The 26,796-nt window shown below is 45.2% G+C and overlaps 1 protein-coding gene across 1 annotated transcript in view; it reads left to right on the top strand.

Annotated features, from left to right (window-relative positions):
* RASGEF1B (RasGEF domain family member 1B) overlaps nucleotides 266–26,796 on the top strand; it is a 699,030-nt gene continuing 672,499 nt past the window's right edge. The window contains exon 1 of the mRNA XM_021100308.1: nucleotides 266–324. The gene's annotated coding sequence lies outside the window, so the exon portion shown is untranslated. The remainder of the gene's footprint in view (nucleotides 325–26,796) is intronic.

The following is a 26,796-nucleotide window of genomic DNA, read 5'->3' on the forward strand; positions in this document are numbered from 1 at the left end:
GCGAGTGATTGGCAGGGAGGGAGGTGGGGCCGGCGCGGGGGGGGGGGCCGCGAGTGATTGGCAGGGAGGGAGGCGGGGCCGGCGCGGGGGGGGGCGGGCCCGAGTGATTGGCAGGGAGGGGGGCGGGGCCGGCGCGCGGGGGGGGCGAGTGATTGGCAGGGAGGGAGGCGGGGCCGGCGCGGGGGGGGGCGAGTGATTGGCAGGTAGGGAGGCGGGGCCGGCGCGGGGGGGGGATGATTGGCAGGGAGGGAGGCGGGGCCGGCTGTTGCCGGGGCTGAGCCTGTGATGAGGCCCCGACGAGGTTTCTGGAACAAGTGGCTTCGGGTGAGTGACGCCTTTTTCGCGGTCGTCCTTAAAATCACGTAGGAGCCCGTTACTTCACCGTGTTGACCTACATGGGATTCAGTCGCAGCCTAGGACACGTAAAAGAGAGACCTCGACTTCAAGTAAAACCCGTGCGTTAGCTCAACGGGCATTTGCTGAAGCCCCCACGCGCTCGCCGGGCGCCTGGACGGACGCGTGTGCGGAGGCCGAGGCTGCAGACCCTGACCGGGGGAGGGCATGGTCTGGTGGTGGTCACGGAGGCACGTGCAGACAAGTGCCAGCCTCGGGTGCCCGGCGGTCGCCGCGAGGCCAAATGCAAGGTGAAGGCATCGCCGCAGCTGGCGCGGAGGCCGCTGGCTCTCCCGGGAGCAGAAGCGGGGTTTCCGCAGTCAGGGCCGGGGTGGAGGACGGTGGCGCAGGGCAGGCAGACGGAGCAGCTGTGGCGGCTTGGACGTGGGCACTGCGCTCCGGGTTGGCTGAGGGTGCGGCGCAGAGGCAGGGTGTGCGGCAGCGGGGGCAGGTTTGAGAGGCGGGCGAGTCCTAGACCTTGAGTTCCTGGACAAGAATGTTTTAAAGACTAAGTTTCAGATAGGCTTAGATGTTTCCATTGGCAAGGGGTTGTGGCAGAGTGGAAAGAAGTCGGACCCTTGGATCCAAGATACAGGCACGGCCGTTTACTCTGTGCCTTTGCTGTAACTTAACCTTTCTAGACTCCATGTGCCAATCTGTAAAATGGGGATAGTCGTCCAGTTTAAATTAAATAATTACGCAGCATACTGTAGATGTGTGGTTGCAGTTTTTATGGTGATAAGGTTTTTATGGTGATGGGAATTACTGGTTTGTTCCTAATGGTATAAATTTAAAGGAGAAATAATTGATGGCCTTCTGGGGTGCCTGGCACGAGGTGAAGACAGGTAGTCGATTGAGTTTATTTTAACTCAGTGCAGGCAAATTGGATTTGACAAGCAAGCAGCAAAACTGGTCTAGACTATATAGCTCCTGGGAAAAATGCTTGGTTGAATCGTTTGTCCTTTTATGTAAAGGAAATCGTGAATCAACTTGGGGATAATATCTTGCATTACAGGTGGGAAGACTGAATTACGAGCACTGGTTACATCACTTAGATGTGGGAAAATGAAATACGTGGATTCTGAGGTCATGCGTTGGTATGGCCTTTCTTACAGTAAAACTAAGCTTAATGAACTTGGCCACACTTGTGTTGCTCCTTCTGTTTCGTAAATCGTGGGGCTGAAAGCCACTGGGCAGTGAAATCATGAGCTGCAGTAACGACAACAAGCATCCGATAGTTGGAGAAGTGGATGTGGGGTCGTCCCCCTCTCAGTGTCACCTCCTCATGTGGAGACAGTCCTCTCAAGCGAGTGTGGTGGGTTAGCCTTGCACAGCCCACAAATTCAGGCGTACGGCAACAGAAAATGTAATTTGTAACACAACTCTTATCTTTTTTTTTTTTTTTTTTTTTTGCCCATGTCCTCAGCATGCCGAAGTTCCTGGGTGAGGGGTCACACCTGAGCCACAGCAGTGACAACATCAGATCCTTAACTGTTAGGCCACCAGGGAACTCCTTAAAAATTAAAAAAAAAAAGCTATCTTTTTTGTGAACCTCATATTATCTGGTATTTGTTTTGAGCTTAGCCTAGTCAACGGGAGGTTTCCTCGGTGAACTCAGGATTCGCCCGTTCTCTCCTTTCTCCACGGGGTGCCACCTGTGCGCGAGGACCTCGGTGGAGGGGGAGAGCTCCACATTCACAACCTTGGTCTCTTGAAGGTGGCATCTGCTGCTAATATTTGTCTTCTGCCTGCCCCTGGCCGTCAGTTTGCATAGTCTGCCAGGAGCCTCCACTCTAGTTCTCTGCCAGCCACTTTTGTGCCCTTCGTGCGGGCAGGGGAGACTTGCTGCTGCTCCCTCCGGCCAGTCTGAGGCTTTGGGAGGCTCAGGGGCTGTCTGGGGACTCTGGCCAACAAAGCATGCGGCCACCTCGCCTGTCATGCTGTCACTCTGTTGTCACGCGGGAGCAGCTCTTGGACCTCACCTCCCCTGGAAAGTAGCTCTCGGTTCCCCAGTGACCGAGGGTCTTCTCGCCACCACACTGCATCACCCCCCGGCTCCTGGCAGGGGCTCTGGGGCTGGCTGGCTGGCTTCCTGCGACCCCCTGCCCTCCCCCCAGCCTGGGGCCACTCCAGCAAGCCCAGGTGGAGGGCTGCCCACTCAGCAGTCATTCTTCCCAATTTGTGACATTACTGTTGGCTTCGGCTGTCCCCAGCCTTTTCTTACCATAGACGCTCTCTTCAGGGAGTGTCCACAACCTGTTTGGAAACATTTAGAGCTGGGAATCCTCTCCTTCTTTCCCAGTGCTTCCTCCTCTGTCCCTCCTCCTCTTCCATTTCCCTTGTTTTCTGGTTTTATGCAGAAGGAATAGCTGAGGAGTCCCTGTCGTGGCTCAGTGGTTAACGAATCTGACTAGGAACCATGAGGTTGCAGGTTCGATCCCTGGCCTTGCTCAGTGGGTTAAGGATCCGGCGTTGCCGTGAGCTGGGGTGTAGGTTGCAGACGAGGCTCTGATCCTTCATGGCTGTGGCTCTGGTGTAGGCTGGTGGCTACAGCTCCGATTCGACCCCTAGCCTGGGAACCTCCATATGCCGCGAGAACGGCCCAAGAAATGGCAAAAAGACAATTAAAAAAAAAAAAAAAAGGAATAGCTGAGAAGAAAAACCACAGCAGGTCATATAAGGTAGCACAGGTATTTCCCTCTCTCCCTGGTAACTTGGCAGCATCTGGAGGGTGGAGCAGAAAGAGGGGTGAGAAGCTGGACTCTCGGGAAGGAGAAATGAGACTTTTCACTACGGCCCATTTCTTTCTTTCTCTCTTCCTCCCTCCCTCCCTCCCTCCCTCCTTCTCTGTCTTTCTGTCCTTTCCCTCCTGTGGCATGTGGAAGTTCCCAGGGATCGAACCTGAGCCACAGCAGTGACAATGCCAGATGCTTTACCCACTGAGCCATCAGGACAATCCAGGGCTTCCTTTTCTATCTCCATATAAAAATATTGCCTAATTTTCCTTCTGTTCCTTTTGTTTGTTTTAATGTTTAAACCTTTAATCCGCCTGGAATTTGTTCTCCTCTCTTACGAGGTAGGAATTTGCATTTCCTCGGATGTGCAGTCAGGTGTTTCATAGACTATTGACTACTTTCCTCAGTAGCTTGAAATGCCACTTTTACCACAGAATAAATTCCCCCATATACATTGTTAATTGGATTTTATTTTATTTTTTATTTTTTTGTCTTTTTAGGGCCACACCTACGGCATACAGAGGTTCCCAGGCTAGGGGTCAAATCGGAGCTCTAGCTGCTGGCCTATATCACAGCCATTGCAACACCTGATGTGAGCTGCATCTGTGACTTACCCCACAGCTCACAGCAACGCTGGGTCCTTAACCCACTGAGTGAGGCCAGGGATCGAACCTTCGTCTTCATGGCTGCTAGTCATATTCATTTCCGCTGAGCCATGGCGGGTACGCCTGTTAATTGGATTTGAAAGTTGATTTATGGGCCTCTTTCTGAGCCGATATCACAGTGGTTCAGTAACGGATTCAATAAAGCAAATTTATTTTTTAAATTTAGCAAATTGGAGAGATTTAATAGATTGTCAGTATTGACTCTTCCTATAGGAATATTTATTTCAAAAACCAGGAGGTTGACTTTCTATTTATTCTATATTATATCTTCCTCTAAAATCTTTGAAACTTTCTTCATAAAGGCTTGACAGTTTCTTTTTTGTCTTTGTAGGGCCTCACCACGACACATGGAAGTTCCCAGGCTAGGGGCCGAATCAGAGCTTTAGCTGCCAGCCTGCACCACAGGCTGGATCCTTAACCCACTGACTGGATCCTTAACCCACTGACTGGTATCCTCATGGATACTGGTCAGGTTCCTTACCCCTGAGCCATGGCAGGAACTCCCAGGATTGACAAATTTTAAAATGTTTATTCTGAGCTACTTGGGGGTGCTCTCGTTAGTGGAACTTGTTTTCCGTTATGTGTTCCAACCGGCTGTTTCTGGCATGGGGAAAGTCTGTTGGCTGTATTTAATTTATTTTGCCTACAGCCTCTACTGCATTGTATTGTGAGCTCCCTAAGGCTCGCGCCCTCACGTGGGGCTTTGCTCACTGTGGACGTGACTGGGATGTCAGGGCTTCCTTTTCTGTCTCCATATAAAAATATTGCCTAATTTTCCTTCTGTTCCTTTTGTTTGTTTTAGTGTTTAAACCTTTAATCCGCCTGGAATTTGCCCCATTAGGCTTTTCCGGTATGGTCGTCGAGCAGGTGGAGGAAGACCTCAGGTAGCAGTGGTGTTTGTGGTAACTGGACAGACGGAGCGAGGTTGAAGGGGCTTTGGAGTTGAACAGATCTGGATCTGAATGCTGACTTTGCCACTTGCTGGTTGTATAATCTTGGCGTCTCCGAGCCTCAGTTTCTTCCTCAGGCTCATCTCTGAACCTAATTCATAATGTGAACGAACATACATCGAGTGTTTTTGTCTGGCCTGCAGCAGGTGTTCTGCAATGAATGACTGTTGTGATCAGTATGAGTCCGTAATGTCATGTAACCAAACCTATCCAATAAGATGCATATTTAAGAAGGCGTAATGTGGCTGTTTGAGTTTGCTGCTGCTGCTGCTGCTTTTTTTTTTTTTTTTTTGGATTTTCTAGGGTTGCACCCGAGGCATATGGAGGTTCCCAGGCTAGGGGTTGAATCAGAGCTGTAGCCACCGGCCTACACCACAGCTCACGGCCACACTGGATCCTTAACCCACTGAGCAAGGCCAGGGATTGAACCCGCAAGCTCGTGGTTCCTAGTTGGATTCGTTAACCACTGAGCCATGATGGGAACTCCCCCTGAGTTTGCTTCTTTATAGTTTCAGTGAACATATTGGAATCATCATTCAAGGCACATGTTACAGAAATTTTCTAAAATTCTTCCTTTTGAGAAGTGTGTTGGATCTCTCCTCTCTAACCTGGAAGTGTCCAGAGAGTAGAGGCCAAGTAGGACTGATTTTTAAATCTTCAGCACCTCACACAGTGGTGGAAGCAGTTTAGGGGGGCTGGATTTCACAGTTTGGGGTACAGCAATTTTTTTTACCATTTCCTTTTTTACCAGCCCCCCTTTGGTGGTTGCTGGTACCAAAGAAGGTTAACCCTTGTTTTTGCTAGGAAGCGTAGCCAAGTTTAAGAAAGGGTGAGTGGATGGTAGACATCTCTGCAGGCCACCCCGACTTCAACCATTAGGCTGTAGTTGGTTTGAAATCGAATCTGCCTTGAGGAGTTCCCTTCGTGGCTCCGCGGTTAACGAACCTGACTAGGATTCATGAGGTTGCGGGTTCGATCCCTGGCCTGGCTTGCTTGCTCAGCGGGTTAAGGATCCGGCACTGCTGTGAGCTGTGGTGTAGGTCACAGATGTGGTTCGTATCTGGCGTTGCTGCGCCTGTGGTGTAGGCGCAGCTGTAGCTCCGGTTCAGCCCCTAGCCTGGGAACCTCCAAGTGCCGCAGGTGCAGCCCTAAAAAGCAAAACGAAGCACAAGTGCAATCTGCATTGGGACCAGCAGGGGGCGCCCAGAGCACAGCTTTGAAGGAGAAGGCCGCCTACAGCGGGGCTGGGGAAGCTGCGAAAAGGCCCGCTCGGGGCGTTTGCAGAGGAAGCAGAGGCGGGCGAGGAGGAAGGCCTCGGCCCCTCTTCCGACTTCCTTCTCGGCTGCCTGTGTAACTCACTCAGGCCCAGACGGGCCTGGTCCCCTTTTCTCTTTTGCCCCTCGCTCAGCAGCTCTTCACAGCCCTTCCCGGTTCTGTGCTCAGTTACGCAGGAAGTCACGTTGTCCGCGCTGGTTCCTCGCTGGGCGGTGGGCGTTGGGGAGGGTCCCGAAGCAGCCCCGGCCCGACTGAAGGAAGCCGCGGGCGGACTCGCCGGGGAGGGTGAGGGCTGGGCCTGGGTTCTTCTCTGCGTGAGGAGCTGGAGAGGCCACTGAAGCGCCAGGCGGTGCAGCGGCAGCGGGGTTTCCAGCGAGCAGAGGAGATGCCCCTTCCGGCCCGATGGTCTTGCACGAGCAGGTCCGCGGGGTACGGAGCCACATGCCACTTGCCCCAACCGCGGGGTACTGAGCCACATGCCACTTGCCCCAACCGCGGGGGTACGGAGCCACATGCCACTTGCCCCAACCGCGGGGGTACGGAGCCACATGCCACTTGCCCCAACCGCGGGGGTTCGGAGCCACATGCCACTTGCCCCAACCGCGGGGGTTCGGAGCCACATGCCACTTGCCCCAACCGCGGGGGTTCGGAGCCACATGCCACTTGCCCCAACCGCGGGGTACGGAGCCACATGCCACTTGCCCCAACCCGGGGTACTGAGCCACATGCCACTTGCCCCAACCGCACAGAACCTCCTCGGCCAGCGTTGCCGAACCTTTCCTGCGGGACGCTAGGCTGTCTGTAGGTATAAGACCTGTGATCAGGAGGTCCGTGGTGGTGCGGCGGAAACGAACCCAGCTAGGAACCGTGAGCTTGTGGGTTCGCTCAGTGGGCTAAGCATCCGGCGTTGCCCTGAGCTGTGGTCGCAGACGTGGCCCGGATCTGGCCTTGCTGTGGCTGTGGTGGAGGCCGGCAGCTGTCGCTCCGATTAGACCCCTTAGCCTGGGAACCTCCACGTGCCACTAGTGCGGCCCTAGAAAGCAAAAAAAAAAAAAAGATCCGTGATCAAATAAGTATGGGGGAACTCTGGGTTAAAAAAAACTGGACAGGTTTCTCTACTGTGGGAGGTCTTAGATCCTTTAGTAGGCTAATTAATGTGGTTTGTGCATCTCTGACAGAAAGGGATGTGATGAGAGATTGCCCAGACTTACATGGGCTGAACGTTTTTGACAGATGGCATCCATGGGCTGGGTGTTCTGTGAATTAACTACTTTTAGAGAGGGCGGAAATAGACTGGTCTAGCGTTTAGGCAATTAGGCAGTTACTCCATGAAATACTTTAAAAAGCAGCCATGAACACTTTTAAAAAGTCAGTGTTTTCTTTAAAAGTCTCCTGTGGCTTCCCGTTCCCATGGGTGCGGGGGGAGAGGGCGGAGTGGAGCGGGGAAGGAAGGTCAGAACTTCCAGTGGGCTTTTTGAAATACCTCACGTCGCTCACTACCCGTTCCTCTGATATCATTCATTTTGTTTGTTTGTTTGCTGTTTAGGGCCACACCTGCGGCATATGGAGTTCAGAGCTGCAGCTGCCGGCCGACGTCACAGCCACAGCAACGTGGGATCTGAGCCGTGTCTGCGACCTACAGCACAGCTCACGGCAATGCTGGATCCTTAACCCACTGAGCGAGGCCAGGGATTAAACCCGCAACCTCATAGATACGAGTCAGACTCATTTCTGCTGTGCCACAGCGGGAGCTCCCTCTGACGTCATCGCCACTGACTCTTCCCCTCTTTCAGGATCTCTTGAATTGTGTGCCTTAGCTGATACGGGCGTGATTGCATCTCTCAAGCGGATTGGAAGCCAGAGAATGGTTGTGAACCATTGTCCTACAAGTGGAGTCCAAATTCTTTGCCTGTGGTTTAAGGGTTTCTATTGTTTTCTTAAGCCCCCAAATCTCCCTCAATTTAATCTCCATCTCCTTCCCACATTATTTCCCACTATGGCCAAAGAGTCTGCTCACTGATCCGAGGTCATAGTATGTGGATTCTGAGCTGGCAGCTTTTGGACATTTAATCTGTCCCCACATTCTCCTAATTCCTCCTCCATCCTTCAAAATCCAGCTTAAGTGTTACTTACTTCAGAGGTCTCCAGTCATCCACTAGCCTACCCCACTTAATTTTTACAGTCTTGACTTCAGCCTTAATAGCAGACAGCTAATTTTTTGTTAGCAAATCTTTTGGATTTTAAATGTTTATAAAATGATGGTTTGGAATGTAGAGCACATTTCTCTGCAGAAATATTGTAACCGAGTCAAGGTAAATTTGACCTAGAAATAGTAGAAAACAATTTCTAGTAGTTAAACAAAACAGTGATTCTAGTGATTAACCAAAAATGGGGAATCAATAAGATTGAATTAGCTTACTCTCATTTATCTTGATGCTGGTGTTTAAGGGAGAGCAGTTTTAATTAAAGGAGGATGAAGAGGTGTTGGAAACTAATGGATATTCTGGCCTTATGGGACAATTTCACAGAAGCCATAGACTCTTTGTTATGTCTTTATTACTTCACAACTTCTAACTCTTCATTCCCATGATGCTGGTGACTGGCTACTAGTGCTTTTCTATTTAGTCATGGTTTGAATTATTTTTGGCTTAGAAAAGTTTATGGAAGGCTATCAGCAAAAGTGGCAGGAAAAAAGACCTCTAAAGATTTTCACTTCCTTAAGAGCAATGAAGGGAGTTCCCACTGTGGCTCAGCGGGTTATCAACCTGACGAGTACCCATGAGGATGCAGATCCGATCCCTGGGCTTGCTCAGTGGGTTGGGAATCTGGTGTTACTGTGGTGTAGTTGCAGATGTGCCTTGGATCCCACATTGCTGTGGCTGTGCTGCGTGCCAGCAGCTACAGCTCTGATTCCTCCTCTAGCCTGGGAACTTCCATATGCTACAGGGGCGGTCCTAAAAAGTCCCCCCCCCCAAAGGCAAAAAAAGGCAAAAAAATAGAGCAATGAAAAAACGTGCTAAAATTTTCAGAATCCACTTTTTTAGAACTTTGAAAATTAACCAAAGGCTTGAAGTAAACCAAGAGTTGTTTATTCAAGAAAAATGGCTGAAATCTTAGTATGAACAGTGAACTCTGTGGCATTAAAATTTTTTTTATTAGAGTTGATTAACAATGTTTTTATTAGAGTTGACTAACTACTGTACAGTTATATATATATATATGTATATTCTTTTTAAAAATATTGTTTTCCATCATGGTCTTTATAGGAGTTCCTGTTGTGGCACAGCAGAAACGAATCCGACTAGGAACCATGAGGTTGCGGGTTCAATCCCTGGCTTCGCTTAGTGCGTTAAGGAGATTAGATACAGTTCCTTGTGCTATACAGTAGGACCTTCTTGTTTATTCATTCTAAATGTAATAGTTTGCATCTCCTATTCTCAAACTCCCAGTCCATCACTCTCCCCTCCCCATTGGCAACCACAAGTCTGTTCTCTATGTCTTTGAGTCTATCACTAATTTTTTTTAATGATTTTTATCTTTTCCATTATAGTTGATTTACAGTGTGTGTGTGTGTGTGTGTGTGTGTGTGTGTGTGTACACATGTACATTCTTTTTCTCGCATTATCCTCCATCATGTTCCATCACAAGTGACTGGATAGAGTTCCCTGTGCTGTACAGCAGGATCTCATTGCTTATCCACTCCAAATGCAGTAGTTTGCATCTATTAACTCCAGACTCCCAGTCCACCCCTCTCTCCCTCTCCTGGCAACCACAACTCTGTTCTCCAAGTCCTTCAGTTTCTTTTCTGTGGAAAGGTTCGTTTGTGCCATATATTAAATTCCAGATATAAGTGATATCATATGGTATTTGTCTTTCTCTTTGTGACTTACTTCACTTAGTATGAGAGTCTCTAGTTCCATCCATGTTGCTGCAAGTGGCATTATTTTGTTCTTTTTTATGTCTGAGTAGTAGTCCATTGTGTGTATATATACAACATCTGCTTAATCCATTTGTCTGTTGATGGACATTTAGGTTGTTTCCATTATTTCTGTTTATTTTATTTTTTTTGTCTTTTTGCCATTTCTTGGGCCGCTTCCGTGGCATATGGAGGTTCCCAGGCTAGGGGTCAAATCGGAGCCATAGCTGCTGGCCTACACCAGAGCCACAGCAATGCAGGATCCGAGCCGCGTCTGCAACCTACACCACAGCTCAGGGCAACGCTGGATCCTTAATTCACTGAGCAAGGGCAGGGATCGAACCCGCAACCTCATGGTTCCCAGTCGGATTCTTTAACCACTGCGCCATGACCGAAACTCCTATTTCTGTTTTTTAGATAGGTTCATTTGTGCCATAATTTAGATTCTACATATAAGTGATATCATATGATATTTGTCTTTCTCGTTCTTACTTCACTTAGTATGAGAACCTCTAGTTGCATCCACGTTGCTGTAAATGGCATCATTTTGTTCTTTTTCATGGCTAAGTAGTCTATAATATATATGTACCACATCTTTAAAATTTTTGTTAAATTATGGTTGATTTACAATGTTGTGTCAGTTTCTGCTGTGCAGTAAAGTGACCCAGTCACATCTATATCTTCCTTTTCTCATACTGTCTTCCATCATGTTCTGTCACAAGTGATTCTTTTTTATGGCTGAGTAGTGCATGTGTGTATATATACATATGTGTGTGTGTATATATATATTTATATATGTATATGCATACATATACACACACACATACATACCACATCTTCTTCTTTTTTTTTTTTTTTTTGTCTTTTTGTCTTTTCTAGGGCTGCTTCCCATGGCATATGGAGGTTCCCAGGCTAGGGGTCCAATCGGAGCTGTAGCCGCTGGCCTACACCAGAGCCACAGCAACTCAGGATCCGAGCTGTGTCTGCGACCTACACCACAACTCACAGCAATGCTGGATCCTTAACCCACTGAGCAAGGCCAGGGATCGAACCCACAACCTCATGGTTCCCAGCTGGATTCGTTAACCACTGGGCCATGACGGGAACTCCATACCGCATCTTCTTAATCCATTCCTCTGTCAGTGGACATTTAGATTATTTCCATGCCTTGGCTATTGTGAATAGTGCTGCTGTGAACATAGGGGCGCATGTATCTTTGTAAATTATAGTTTTGTCCAGATACATGCCCAGGAGTAGGATTGCTGGATCATATGGTAATTCTATTTTTAGTTTTCTTTTCTTTTTCTTTTCTTTTTTTTTTTTTTTTTGCTTTTTAGGGCCACACTTGGGGCATATGGATGTTTCCAGGCTATGGGGTCTAATCAGAGCTACAGCTGCTGGCTTGTGCCACAGCCACAGCAACGTCAGATGTGAGCCGTGTCTGTGACCTACACCACAGCTCATGGCAATGCCAGATCCTTTTTTTTTTTTTTTTATTACTCAATGAATTTGTTAAATTTGTAGTTGTATAATGATCATCACAATCCAGTTTCACAGGATTTCCATCCCACAACCCCACTGCATCCCCCCAGCTCCCAAACTGTCTCTTTTGGAAACCATAAGTTTTTCAAAGTCTGTGAGTTAGTATCTGCTCTGCAAAGAAGTTCATTCTGTTCTTTTTTCAGATTCCACATGTCAGTGAAAGCATTTGATGTTGGTGTCTCATTATCTGACTGACTTCACTTAGCATGATAATTTCTAGGTCCATCCATGTTGCTAAAAATGCCGGTATTTCATTACTTTTAATAAACGCCAGATCCTTAATCCACTGAGCGAGGCCAGGGATCAAACACTCGACCTAGTCAGATTCATTTCTGCTGCACCATGATAGGAACTCCTATTTTTAGTTTTTTAGGGAACCCCCATACTGTTCTCCATAGTGGTTCTACCAATTTATTCCCACCAACAGTGTAAGAGGATTTTCTTTTCTGCACACCCTCTCCAGCACTTGTTATTTGTAGGCTTATTAATGATGCCATTCTGACCGGTGTGAGGTGGTGTACCTCATTGTAGTTTTGATTTGCAGTCCCTAATAATTAGCAATATTGAGCTCTGTGGCATTTTTTCTTTTTTTTTAAAATTTGATAAGTTTTTTTTTTAACTTTTTAAAAATTACTCAATGAATTTCATTGCATTTATGGTTGTACAACGATCATCACAACCCAATTTTATAGCATTTCCATCCCAACCCCCCAGCACATCCCCCCACTCCCAACCCGTCTCATTTGGAAACCATAAGTTTTTCAAAGTCTATGAGTCAGTATCTGTTCTGCAAAGTTCATTGTGTCCTTTTTTAGATTCCACATGTCAGTGAAAGCGTTTGATGTTGGTGTCTCACTGTCTGGCTAACTTCACTTAGCATGATAATTTCTAGGTCCATCCATGTTGCTGCAAATGCTGTTATTTCTTTCCTTGTAATGGTTGAGTAATATTCCATTGTGTATATATGCCACATCTTCTTTATCCACTCCTTTGTTTATGGACATTTAGGTTGTTTCCATGTCTTGGCTATTGCATAGAATGCTGCAATGAACATTGGAGTACATGAGTTGAGTCATGGTTTTCTCTGGGTAGATGCCTAGGAGTGGGATTGCTGGATCAAATGGTAATTCTGTTTTTATGTTTCTGAGGAATCTCCATACTGTTTTCCACAGTGGTTGCACCCATTTACAATCCCACCAACAGCATAAGAGGGTTCCCTTTTCTCCACACCCTCTCCAGCACTTATTGTTTGTAGACTTTTTGATGATGGCTATTCTGGCTGTTGTAAGGTGGTACCTCATAGTGGTTTTGAGTGATGAATGATGTTGAACATCTTTTCATGTGTTTTTTTGGGCTGTATATACGTCTTCTTTGGAGAATTGTCTGTTTAGATCTTCTGCCCATTTTTTGATGGGGTTGTTTGTTTTTTTGGTATTGAGTGGTAGGAGGTGTTTATAAATTTTGGAGATTAATCCCTAAGACAGAGACTTTTGATCAATTATTTTAAATGTTCCAAAGAACTAAAGCAAACCAGATCTAAAGAATTAATGATTAAAATACAAAAAAAAAAAAGAATTAATGTGTGGTAGCAACATCTCACCAGATAAAGACTATCAATAAAGAAATAGAAATTATGAAAAGAAAATAAATGGAAACTCTGGAGCTTAAAAGTACAAAAACAAATGAGATGTGGTAGCAACATCTCACCAGATAAAGACTATCAATAAAGAAATAGAAATTATGAAAAGAAAATAAATGGAAACTCTGGAGCTTAAAAGTACAAAAACAAATGAAAGTACAAAAACATCTCACCAGATAAAGACTATCAATAAAGAAATAGAAATTATGAAAAGAAAATAAATGGAAACTCTGGAGCTTAAAAGTACAAAAAACAAATGCCATGGGAAGCAGCCCTAGTAGTGGGGAGTTCCTGTCGTGGCGTAGTGGTTAATGAACCTGACTAGGAACCATGAGGTTGCGGGTTCAATTGCTGCCCTTGCTCAATGGGTTAAGGATCTGGCATTGCCATGAGCTGTGGTGTAGGTCGCAGACATGGCTCGGATCCCGCGTTGCTGTGGCTCTGGCGTAGGCTGGCAGCTATAGCTACGATTAGACCCCTAGCCTGGGAACATCCATATGCCATGGGAGCGGCCCAAGAAATGGCAAAAAGACAAAATAAATAAATAAATAAATAAAATACAATCTGTACAGTAAATTCTTTTAAAAAAAAAAAAAAGTCACTGGTGGAACCCAACAGCAGATGTGAACAGGTAGAAGAAAGAATCAGGGAACTTGAAGATGGATATTTGATATTATCCCGTATGGGGAACAGGGAAAAAAAAAAGAAAGAAAAAAAAAATGAACAAATTTTCACAAACTAATGGGACACGAACAGTTGTACCAACATAACCACAACGGAAGTTCTAGAGGAAAGAAGAGTCGGAAATGGGCAGGAAAATCACCTAAAGTAATAATGGCTGAAAATTTCACAAATTTAGTGGAAAACATTCATCTGTACATCCAAGTTGTTCAAAAGCTCCACATAGGGTAAACTAATAGATATCCACACCTATACACATCATAATCAAACTGTTGAAAGCCAAAGGCAAAGGGAGAATCTTGAAAATAGCAAGAGAGAAGGGACTCATCACATATATGGGAACCTCAATAACATTAGCAGCTGATTTCTCATCAAAAGCCGTGGGAGCCAGAAGACAGATGACATATTTAAAGTGCTAAAAAAAACAAAAAAACAAACCAAAAACAAACACCTGTCAACCAAGAATTCTATATCTGAGAAGGAGAAATTGAGACATTGCCAGATAAATAGAAACTGAGAGAGTTCATTACCAGCAGATCAACTCTATGTGAAAACTAAACAGTTAGGACACTACACAGTAATTTAATCCACATGAAGACATAAAGAACACTGGTAAATGTGAAAAATAATATAAATTTATCTTTGGTTTGTTACTTATTTCTCCCATATCTGATTTAAGACAACGACATAAAGAGTAACTATAAAATATGCTGATCAGTACACAATGTATACAGATCTAATTTATGATAATAGCAGCATAGAGGAGTGGTGGGTAATGGAGCTGTCTAGAGCAGTTTTTGTAGTGTACTATTGAAATTAAGTTAAATATTAATCAGAACCAGACTTTTATAAATTGAGATGTTAATTGTAATCACTAGGGCAACCAGTAAGAAAATAACTCAAAAGTATATAATCAAAGAATTGATGAGGGAATTAAAATGGAACATTAGAAAATATCTATTTAATACAAAACCCCCCCCAAACCAGATAACTAGATGTGTAGAAAATAAATGGCAAAGTGGCAGATGTAAATCCTACCTTATTAGTAATGAAAGTAAATATAAATCGATTATATTGTCCAATTAAAAGGTAAAGATCGGTAGGATGAATTAAAAATATGATACAATTGTGTTCTGTCTCTAAGGGACTCACATTAGATTAAAAGACAAATAGTTTAAAAGTAGAAGGATGGAAGAAGATATACTATGCAAATTGTAACCAAAGAGCTGGTGTAGCTTGGCCAATATGCGATGAATAGACTTTAAGACAAAAAAATGTTGCTAGAGACAAAGAGGACATTTTATAATGAATAAAAGGTCAGTTCATCAGGAAGACGTAACTAATAAGCCTCTATGCACCCAACAACAGAGTCACTCGTTACATGAACTAAAAACTGAGAATTGAAAGAAAAATAGAATATTAAAAAATAATGGTTGTGGACTTCCCTTATGGCACAGCGGGTTAAGGATCTAGTGTTGTCACTGCTCTGGCTCAGGTGGCTGCTGTGGCACGGGTTCCATACCTTGCCTGGGAATTTCTGTATAGTGGGTACAGCCAAAAAAAATAGTTTGGATTTCAGTGCCCCATTTTCAATAGTAGAACAAATAGGCCGAAAATCAACAAGGAATCTAAAGATTGTATAGCACTGTATACCAACTAGACTAACAGACAACTGTAGACCACTCCAGCCCAAAACAATAGAATATACATCCTTCTCAAGTGCACAGGGAACATTCTGTAGGACGGACTGTATATTGATAAAGCAAGCCTCAATAAATTTAAAAGGATTGAAGTAATTGCAAAATGTATTCCCTGATCACAATTCAATAAAATTAGAAATCAGTAACTGAAGGAATTTTGTAAAACTCAAAATATGTAAAAATTAAATAACAGACTCTTAAAATAACCAACGGGTCCAAGAGAAATCACGGGAGATATTCACTCGTACTTTGACACGAATGAAAATGCAAACACAACATGGCAAAATACAGGATGCAGCTAAAACACTCCTTAGAGGGGAAAATTAGAGAAATAAAAATTCTGAATACAAATTCTCTAAGCAAACAAAAATAAACACAGAAGGCATGTTCTCATGGTGATGCAGAGGGGCAGAAGCAAACAAACTCAGTCAAGCAAGCTCTTTCTAAGCCTCTGCTTGTGTTACATTTACTGATATCCTGCTGCCAAAATAAACAACATAGCTGAGCTCGAGTGAGAGGGACGGCACAGCACACTCCCGATAGTGAGAGGGTCCTGGTGCTCATGGCCCTGTTACACTTCTCTGTATGTTGCTTGTTTCTGTTTCCCGGCTTTGAAGTAGGCGTAGACATATAAAAATGCAAGATAAAAGCAGTGAAATCCATGTTGCTTTCATTGTTAAGATCTGTGGTTGTGAATTTTTACTTAGCCTGAGTTCCTATGTTGGAAAATTGCATTAACCCTGTTTTCTAATCATTGGAATCCATGGAGGAATTATTTCCCTGTCGTTTGTTACACATCCCCTGTTCAGCAGTGTCTGTTCTGTTCAGATGCCATTGTTTAAATGGTGCTGGAAAATCACTCTTTAATATGGCTTATCTTTTGGGGTTGTCCGTCTTCAAGGGGTGACTGCTCCTGGGGCTCCATTAATTGGCCCAGAATTCATAACCCTTCCTAACCTGTGAAGTTGGAGGATGGCATTGGAAAAAGTCTGAATATTGTGTCACATAAGCTGATTTTTGTGTTGTCCACTTGGTGGTAGAGTTGTTTTTAGAAAGCAGCTGGAAGAATAATGAGCCAAGTAAAAGAGAAGTAGAATTTCATGAATTCCTAGCTGGGAGAAAAATGCAGCATACATTTTTAGTAGGTATTCTTCTAGGCAGCATCATTACTTTTACTAAAGTATAAAAGATATAGTGTAATCCAGGGTAGGTTTGTTCATATCATAGTGTTTTTTTTTTTATTTTTTGCTAAAGAGGTGTGATAATTCCACTTCCCAGGACATCAGATGAAGCTAAAGCTACTTGTTTACTGGTTAGAGTTCAGTGCTCAGAAATGGAAATTTTAGAGATTGTCTTAATTTGGGCCATCCTAAACACTGTCTAACCTTTATTATTATTATTTTAGAAAAGTTGTTGTGTAAAGTCCCCCTCCTCATACAATGTGGTCTTAAGTCCTCCTTCCTCAAAGTGTGGTTTCCTGATCAGCAGTGCTGGCATCACTTGGGAGCGTGTTAAAATGCAGAATCTTGGAGTTCCCATCGTGGCGCAGTGGTTAACGAATCCGACTAGGAACCATGAGGTTGCGGGTTTGGTCCCTGCCCTTGCTCAGGAGGTTAACCATCCGGCGTTGCCGTGAGCTGTGGTGTAGGTTGCAGACGCGGCTCGGATCCTGCGTTGCTGTGGCTCTGGTGTAGGCCAGTGGTTACAGCTCCGATTCGACCCCTAGCCTGGGAACCTCCATATGCCGCGGGAGCAGCCCAAAGAAATAGCAAAAAGACAAAAAAAAAAAAAAAAGCACAATCTTGGCCCTCACCCCAGACCTACTGAATCAGACTCCATGTGCCTCAGGTGCAACCCTAAAAAGCAAAAAAAAAAAAAAAAAAAAAAAGAATAGGATAATTTATATGAAGAAACTGACAAATCATGGCTGCTCTAAAAATGTTAGTTTCCCCTCACTTGTGTATCTGTACTCAGAATAACTTGTACTTTTGTATGCCTTTGTTTCTGAAAACCTCTGTAATGTGATATACAGAATGAGCAGATACACCATGTGTCTTAATAATTTAAAAAGATAGCTAACTTTTAGGGCAATTCTGATCATTCTAATTGGGAAAGGGGTGTTACACATCCATCTAGGGCTCTTGCTAAAATCAAAGATGACTTTCTTCTTTAGGTCAGTGGCCTTTAAACATTTTTACTTACAAACAAACAAATACAAATATGGAAAACAAACAAAGTCATATACTCCATATAACATTTTTAAGTTGACATCTAAAAATTTTCATCATAAGTTTATATAGTATCAAGGACGCAATTTCTGATGTAATGTAAATATTACCATTAAAAATAAAACTATTGGAGTTCCCGTCGTGGCACAGTGGAAACGATTCCAACTAGGAACCATGAGGTGGCGGGTTCGATCCCTCGCCTTCCTCAGTGGGTTAAGGATCTGGTGTTGCCGTGGTTCTGGCGTAGACCAGCAGCAACAGCTCCAATTGGACCCCTAGCCTGGGAACCTCCATATGCTGCAGGTGTGGCCCTAAAAGGACAAAAAGGCAAAAAAAAAAACCCCCAAAAAACCCAAAACAATTGTTGATCTTAGATTTAGAATAACTGAAGTTTGTAAAAAGCGTGCTGGGAAGGTTCGGCCGGCGAAGTGGACCGTTACGTATTTTTACAGTTCTCGCAGGGAACACACGGTCTGGTGAGGACTTGCTGTCACCAGTGTCTCATTCTGTGCCCTGGGTGCTTATTTCTGAGCTTCATTTCAAAGGAGAGAAGGTCAGAGTTCCATGTTTAGTTCTGACAGCTCCAAACTGCATCTTTGAGTCAGAGCAGAGGTCGGCCAGCTGTTCCTCAGAGGACTGGATGGCAGGCGTTTTGGTCATGTGGGCTCTGCCGCAGCTATCCGGCGCTCCCTCGCTGTGGGAAAGCAGCCGCAGACCATAGAGGAGTGGGCGGGGTTGTGTTCCAATAAGATTTTTTACCCCATTGTTTGTCATTCTCTATGCTCCGCCCCCCATCCCAGGCCTACGAAGCTTCTTTGTAGATTTGCCTAGGCTGGAGTTTTGGAGGCCTGTTTAAGAGCTTATGAGGGTAATTTTGTAGGGACCCAATTCTCTGTATTAAATTCCTTTCTGCTTAAAATGCTTTGAGTGGTTTTTGTTTCTTGTACTGAACCTTGATTCAGTCAGAGTTAAAGGAGAAAGATGAATGATGTGGCATTTTCAACTCTGAAAGAGGAGGTTGCTTGTTCATGCGTGATAATGGGTATCAAATTGCTGTGACATTTAGATTCAATTGTATACAAGATTTGCAGCATGCCAAAACTGTATCTTTTGAAAGTATTTATATTTATGATGAAAAATTTAGTGCTTCACTTAAAATTGTGCAAGATACATAGTTTTCCAAACTCTCACAGTTGAGATGCCAGCAAAAGCGTCTGGTGTCTTGCCTTAGACTGGACGTCGTCATCTCTGGAATGTCCTTTGAAACTAAGGACCGCGTTTTTTGGCTTCGGATTTACACATCATTTTTGTTTGATTCTTTAACTAACAAAGCAACATGTATTTTTATTTGAAACTTTCAGAACAAATGTGATAGTTCTACCTAGAACCTCACTTTCTAGAAGTAACTTTTTTTTTTTTTTTTGGTTGAGCCTACAGCATGTGGAAATTCCCAGGCCAGAGATCGAACCTATACCCTAGCTGTAACCAGAGCAATAGCAGTGACAACACCAGATCTTAACCTGCTGAACCACCAGGGGACTCCTCGAGAGGTAGCTGTACTGAACAGACGTTTATCCTGAGATCTTTCTCTAAAGCAGGAGCTGTAGGAGAGACTTACTGGGTCCATTAGATGACTTTTTTTTTTTTTTTTGTCTTTTTGCCATTTCTAGGGCTGCTCCTGTAGCATATGGAGGTTCCCAGGCTAGGGGTCGAATCGGAGCTGTAGCCACCAGCCTACGCCAGAACCACAGCAACGCGGGATCCGAGCCGCGTCTGCAACCTACACCACAGCTCACAGCAGCGCCGGATCCTTAACCCACTGAGCGAGGCCAGGGATTGAACCTGCGCCTTCATGGTTCCTAGTCGGATTCGTTTCCGCTGCCCCATGACGGGAACTCCTAGATGACCTCTTGAGGTGCCTCTTAGCATCCGAGATTTAAATACAAATTTTGTGCTTCTCACTGAACTCTCTTTGAACTCCTAGTGCAGTGCCCTGTCTCGGGTACTTAATGAATTTTTGTTGATGCTGACCTCTAATGAAAATGTTTCAGGAGTTCCTGTCGTGGCTCAGCGGAAATGAATCTGATAAGCATCCTTGAGGATGCAAGTTTGATCCCTGGCCTGGCTCAGTGGGTTAAGGATCCGGTGTTGCCGTGAGCTGTGGTGTAGGTCACAGACGTGGCTCAGATCCAGCATGGCTGTGGCTGTGGTGTGGGTTGGCAGCTGCAGTTCCAATTCGACCCCTAACCTGGGAGTTTCCATATGCTGCGGGTGTGGCCCTAAAAAGCCAAAAAATAAAAAATAAAAAATAAAAAAGTGGATAACTATCACACAGAAATAACAAATGTCTTTTTAATCAAGTATTGCCTTCTTGATCTTGCCAAAATGAAGTGATTCTTTATGCAATATATCATTTCAGGGAGATAATACTGATAGCACTTGGCATTTATAATTGCTTTCTCTGTTACAAAGTACTTTGCGATGTATCTTACTTGAGCCTTGGTGGGCAGACTTAGTGAGGGTTATACCCACCTTAGGGATGAGTAAATGGAGGCCAGAAAGGTCCGTGGACTTTCTCAAGATCACAAGGTTAAAGGCAGGGCTGGAACTAAAACACTCTGACTTTAGTGTTCTTTTCCCCACCTACACACGAAACATTGCTCAACAGCTGCCTTTCTTAAATAATAATTTGGGTAAAATGACTTTGGGGGACAATTATGGGATGGCTGGCATATGCTTCTGCAATTTTCGCTTATTCTCGCACAACTTTCCCATCTTGGAAGCGAAAGGAGACTTTAGCGCTGTTAATATGACTCGTTAGCTGTGACCTGAGGAGGGAGCTTTCATTCGATGCATGGTTTGAAACCTTTCGTTAAATCTCATATAACACATATTGCTTAAATAAAAGACTGCAAGTGTTGAGGACATTTAGATTTATTATAATGGCTATTTTTTCACCTCTACAAAGAACTGGAACCTTGTCTTTCCGTCTTACTTTGAATATCCCACGGGGTAGATTTAAAACAATAAAGAACCTTCAAAGGTTGGGTTGATTTCATGCTGCCTCGGGAGGGAGGTGCGGAGGGAAAAGCTGGATCTGTCCAGCACTGAGAAGATAGCAGCGGGTGACAGTTTTAAGGAGCCCTGACGCTCTTCCCCCCACCCACTCTGGGCAGTGCAGACATCGCATAAATAGGGTTTCCTGTTCATGCGCAGGTCCTTCGTTTTTGGATGAGCTTTCCGAAACTTCTGGTGACACCAGGAGTTCTGAAGTTTCCATTCGTGTTTGTTACTTTACCGATGGACGAGTTCACCGTAGCTTCCGCTTTTGGTTCTGAATTGCCTGTCGATGGACTGACCTGGGTACCACCTGCCTGACGGGGCGGCTCCCCTTCGCCCACCTGCCGCCGTCACAGACACACACACACTCAGGTCCATCTTGAGCGGGAGCTGCCCCACCCACCTAGGCCTGGGAGTCCCTGGACAGTACAGGGTCATCACGTGGTCTGTCAGCCCAACGTCCCTCTCACTGGCTAGTCTGTGGACACTTCCTTAATCTACGGAAATCCATTTTACCATATGGTGCATTTCATTTCTTAAATAGTGTCAGCAGTGACTTTGCCACTTCCTAGCCTGGAAACCCTGGGCAAGTGACTGAACCTCTTTAGCTTTCATTTTCCTCATGTGGAGAGTGGGGCTGATGAGAGTACTACCTTAAAGTGTGCTTATGGGGAATTAAAGATTCCGTCGGAAAACCACTGAGCATATGGCCTGATAAATACTCAGCATTATTAACTCTCCTTGTAGGTCCCAACCTTGGCGGGTGGGGTTTTTTGGGGGAAGAGGGGTATAGGACTAGTAAGAATAATTTTAGGAACAATAGGGACCAAAGAAAAATTCCTCCAAACTCATAAGCAGAAACTTAATAAAAGGAACTTAAAGGGGAAAGAGATTCAGGGTCTGTACAGGAAATTAATGGTCATTTTGGGAGACAGCATCTTGGGTATGAGTGGCAGCGAAGGGGGCTCAGGCTAGGACCGGAGATGCCAGTGACTCCTTTCCCGGGGAAACTGCCAGGAAGGATGACTTGGTGTGAAGCATCTCTAGGCTGAGAGCCGGAGCAGCTCATGTGAGTTTAGTGCATGCGTTATACCCAGGGAGACAGAGGTAAAAAAATGTGCAGAATGGCTCCTGAAATGATGGGATCCAACAGCTTTCCATTGCACAGCTCCCCCTTTCCCCAAAACTCAGCGTTCTCAGCTTCCTAAATGCCGCAGAGAAGGGGTGAAAGAGAGTGGGTGTCAACAAGCCTTCCCTGAGAAAGGAGCATCTATTAGAGACATAGGGTGTGTTGCAGACATCAGAAAAGATAGCAGAGAGTCGTATGTGTTTCTCTGTGTGTTTGGGGGATGGGCCGAGCGTGGTTCTGCAGAGGGAAGAATGTGCTCAACTTAGAAGAATTAAACCTTGGGAGTTCCCATTGTGGTGAAGCGGTAATGAACTGGACTAGTATCCACGAGGATGCTGTTCAGTCCCTGACGTCACTCCGGTGTTGGGTTAAGGATCCGGTGTTGCTGTGGCTGTGGTGTGGGCCGGCAGCTGTAGCTCCGTGTTGACCCCTAGCCTGGGAACGTCCAGATGCTGCACATGTGGCCCTATAAAAGCAAAAAAAAAAAAAAAAAAGAAAGCCAAGCAAAGAATTACATCTCAACCATCTTTTTAAATAAAATTCTTGTCAGAAATAGATTGTAATTGTGAAAAAAACGTGTCTTGTTGCCTAGCATGACGAATACTGGAAGTGGCTTTACTTTGGCAGAGCGTATTCAGGGATTGTGACTTAGTCCTCAATGGTTTAATGACAGTCCTTATGCTTGCATGAACATGGATCAAAAACGACAATTTAAAAAATTTCCTTGTAGTTGATTTACAGTGTATCACAATCTCTGCTGTGTAGCAAAGGGAAATGACACTTTTAAGGTCTTTTCTATTTGTTCATCACTAGAATATGATAATACAATTAATATTTGTATAGTCACTTGTTTATGCAATAATGCTATATTTCGTTAGTTTCCTAGTGTTGGGATTCCTTGGGATTTTTTATATAAAGTGTCATGTGGGCAAATAAAGACAATTTTACTTTTTACTTTCCAAAACAAACAAACAAAAAATTCTTTTTTTTTTTTTTTTTTATGTTGTTGTTGCTATTTCTTGGGCCGCTCCCACGGCATATGGAGGTTCCCAGGCTAGGGGTTGAATCGGAGCTGTAGCCACCGGCCTACGCCAGAGCCACAGCAACGCGAGATCCGAGCCGCGTCTGCAACCTACACCACAGCTCACAGCAACGCCGGATCGTGAACCCACTGAGCAAGGGCAGGGACTGAACCCGCAACCTCATGGTTCCCAGTCGGATTCGTTAACCACTGCGCCACGACGGGAACTCCACAAAAAATTCTTGATAACGAAATCTTAATGAAGCATTGTCAGGTCTTTGCTGGAGAGATGGTGGTCAGGCGAGGCTGGCTGAAAATCTCAGTGGAGCAGAAAAACCTGAAAATCTCAGTGGCTTAACATGGCAAAGGTGTATTTCTCTCTTCCATCGTAGTCTGCTGCAGATTGGGTGGCTCCCCTGCTTGGTTCTCCTCCAGGTGTAACTCAGATCCAGGTGGCTTGAATCTTGCCATTCTGCCGTCTCGAGGTGCTTAGTTTCTAGCTGCGTGGACAGGAGAGAAAGAGAGTGTGGATGAGGCACATCCTTTTTGGATTGGATGTGACACATCCCTTTAACTCATGTTCCGTTGTTAAAACTCAGTGACATGGGATTTTCCGCGTGGTGGATCTGGTTAAGGATCCGGCATTGTCACGGCGGTGGCTCAGGTTGCTACTGTGGTGCAGGCTTGATCTCTGGCCAGGAACTTCCATATGCCACGGGTGCTGCCTCTCCCTCTCCCCCCAAAAAAAATTAGTGACGTGATCATGAGCCCTGGGAAATGGAGAGGCGCATGTGGAAATTTAGGGGAGCATTAGAACCTTTGTGGTAGACGTAGTGCCACCATTATGTTCTTCAGTGTCCTTTATTTATTTATTTATTTTAATGACTTTTATTTTTCCCATGACAGTTGGTTTACAGTGTTCTCTCAGTTTCTACTGTACAGCAAAATGACCCAGTTATTTATATATATATATATATATATATATGTATATCCTCTTTTTTTCACATTATCCTCCGTCGTGCTCCATCCTAAGTGACTAGATGTGGTTCCCTGTGCTATACAGCAGGATCTCATTGCTTATCCACTCCAAAGGCAAGAGTTTGCCTCTATTAACCTCAGACTCCCAGTCCATCCCACTCCCTCCCCCTCCCCTTGGCAATCTCAAATCTGTTCTCCAAGTCCTTGAGTTTCTTTTCTGTGGAAAGTGTCATTTGTGCCGTATATTAGATTTCAGATATAAGTGATATCAGGGTATTTGGCTTTCTCATCTTTTTATTTATTTATTTTTTTTTTATTTTGTGGTTTTATTTTTTCCACTATAGTTGATTTACTGTGTTCTGTCCATTTCTACTGCTTTATTTTCTCGTGGTAAATTTCTCATGGAATTAGTACCAGGAAAAGGTTTTCTTTTCTTTTTTTAAACCTCCAGTCTCTGTTAATAACCTGATACATTTTATTTTATGAAACAGCACCAAGCTCTTCCAGCATCTCCATCTCAATAAATAGCAATCCATTCTGCCCATTGTTCAGACTGAAAACGAGCCGTTCTCAACATCTCTCTCATCTCTTGCTCCTCGTATCCGGTTCCTCAGCAAATCCTTCTGACTGCACCCAGGAACCACTGCTTCTCACCATGTTTATTACTGTTACCTCCCCCAAGCCTGTCGCCTCATGCACCAGCGTGATTTCTTTATATGACTGCAAAGACTTCTTTCAACAGGTTAGCCAGGTCTAACACCCAACTCCAGATACAGTTTCTTACCTGCCGTTGGGTGAGAAAGGAGTCTGGACGGGGGCTGAGCTAGAGAGCGCAGATGCAGAGCTGAAATCAGAGCGCTGCCCCAGGTCCTAAGATCCAGACAGGTAGTATAGGCAGCTGGCAGGGCCAGGACTCCTGTGTCATATGGTGTGTGATATCATACGGTATTTGGCTTTCTCTTCTTTTGTTTTTAGTTTTGGAGCTCCTTCCTCTTGTCCCAGGCCGGGACCCCTCCAGGCATGATTATCCGCCAGTGTTCATTTTACAAAGGGCCCTGATACCCATGAACCCCTCAGCCCTCAGGGGAGCCTGCAACGTGGTGACTGCCCTTAGGGTGACCAAGACTGCAAAACAGTCTCAGAAAAGTGGTCATGCGTGGACTCACTTAACAAACGCTTAGTAAGTGCCGGCCATAGACCAGGAGATAAACCCCTGCTCTCTTGATTCAAGGCCAGTGTTCTTTGCACTTGTCTGCTGCAGTATGTTGATTCCTGCTTCCTCTCCTTCTTCTTCTTTTTTTTTTTTGCTATTTCTTGGGCCACTCCAGCGGCATATGGAGGTTCCCAGGCTAGGGGTCCAGTCGGAGCCGTAGCCACCAGCCTACGCCAGAGCCACAGCAACGCGGGATCCGAGCCGCGTCTGCAACCTACACCACAGCTCACGGCAACGCCGGATCGTGAAGCCACTGAGCAAGGGCAAGGATCGAACCCGCAACCTCATGGCTCCTAGTCGGATTCGTTAACCACTGCGCCACGAAGGGAACTCCCCCTCTCCTTCTTCTTTTTTTTTTTTTTTTTTTTTTTTGGCCTTTTTGGCTTTTTGCTATTTCTTGGGCCGCTCCTGTGGCATATGGAGGTTCCCAGGCTAGGGGTAGAATCAGAGCTGTAGCCACCAGCCTACACCAGAGCCACAGCAAAGCGGGATCCGAGCCGCGTCTGCAACCTACACCACAGCTCACAGCAACGCCGGATCATTAACCCACTGAGCAAGGGCAGGGACCGAACCTTCAACCTCATGGTTCCTAGTCGGATTCGTTAACCACTGCGCCACGAAGGGAACTCCCCCTCTCCTTCTAAAATTGCCTCCAAAATATTTCCCTGCTGTCGTGTGCTGAAATGTCTACAAATTCATTAATCCTCCTCCTTTCAAGAAGGGGAGCCTAACTCCCTTCTCCAACAGTGTGGACTGGTTCACTTCTTATGAATTGGGAGAAAGCAGAAGTAATTTCAGAAACTCTGTCATGAGAGGGACTGCATGTTCCCTTGTCCTCTGCTTGTTCTCTTGTCCTCTCCTTGGATCGCTTGCTCTGGGAAGCCAGCTGCCGCCCTGTGAGCAGACCTATGAAGAGTCCAGAGAGAGAGGAATTGAGGCCTCTGGCCAAGGGACATGTCAGTGACCCTGCGATCAGATCCTCTGGTGCCAGCCCACATGGTGACGGCAACCTCTGCAGAGACCTGGAGGGAGAACCACCTCAGTGAGCTATTCTTGGATTCCTAATTCTTAGAAACTATGAGATGATAAATAATTGCCCTCCTTTTTAATTAGGTTTTGAAAAAGTTCTGGAAAAGGAAGAAGAAAAAGAGACAATCCACAAGCTCATGAAAGAGGAATATCTCTTCCAACAGTACAGAAAGGAACAATTAAGACTCCCTCTCCCATCTTCAATCTCTAGTCCCTCCCCAAGTTTTGTTTAGATGTAACTGATGCCTAACATTGTATCAGGGTGTGCAACAAAAATGACTTGATGTGTGTATCTGTTGTTTTATTTTATTTTATTTTAGTTGCTTTTTCGGTCCACATGGCATGTGGAAGTTCCCAGGCGAGGGGTCCAATCAGAGCTGTAGCTGCCACTCTACACTACAGCCACAGCAATGCTGGGTCCTCAACCCACGGAGCGAGTCCAGGGATTGAACCTGCATCCTCATGGATACTAGTTGGGTTCCTTACCACTGAGCCACAAGAGGGACTCCTGTATCTGTTGTGAAATGATTGCCAAGACAAGTTCTGTTAGCATCAGTCACCCCTTGATCTCTAGCTCTTCAACCCAAGGGGACCAACCTGTTCTTCCATGAAGTTTTCATGCGTATGCAATGTTCATCTTAA

This window comes from Sus scrofa, chromosome 8 (genome assembly GCF_000003025.6).
Source record: "Sus scrofa isolate TJ Tabasco breed Duroc chromosome 8, Sscrofa11.1, whole genome shotgun sequence".
Lineage (NCBI taxonomy): Eukaryota > Metazoa > Chordata > Mammalia > Artiodactyla > Suidae > Sus > Sus scrofa.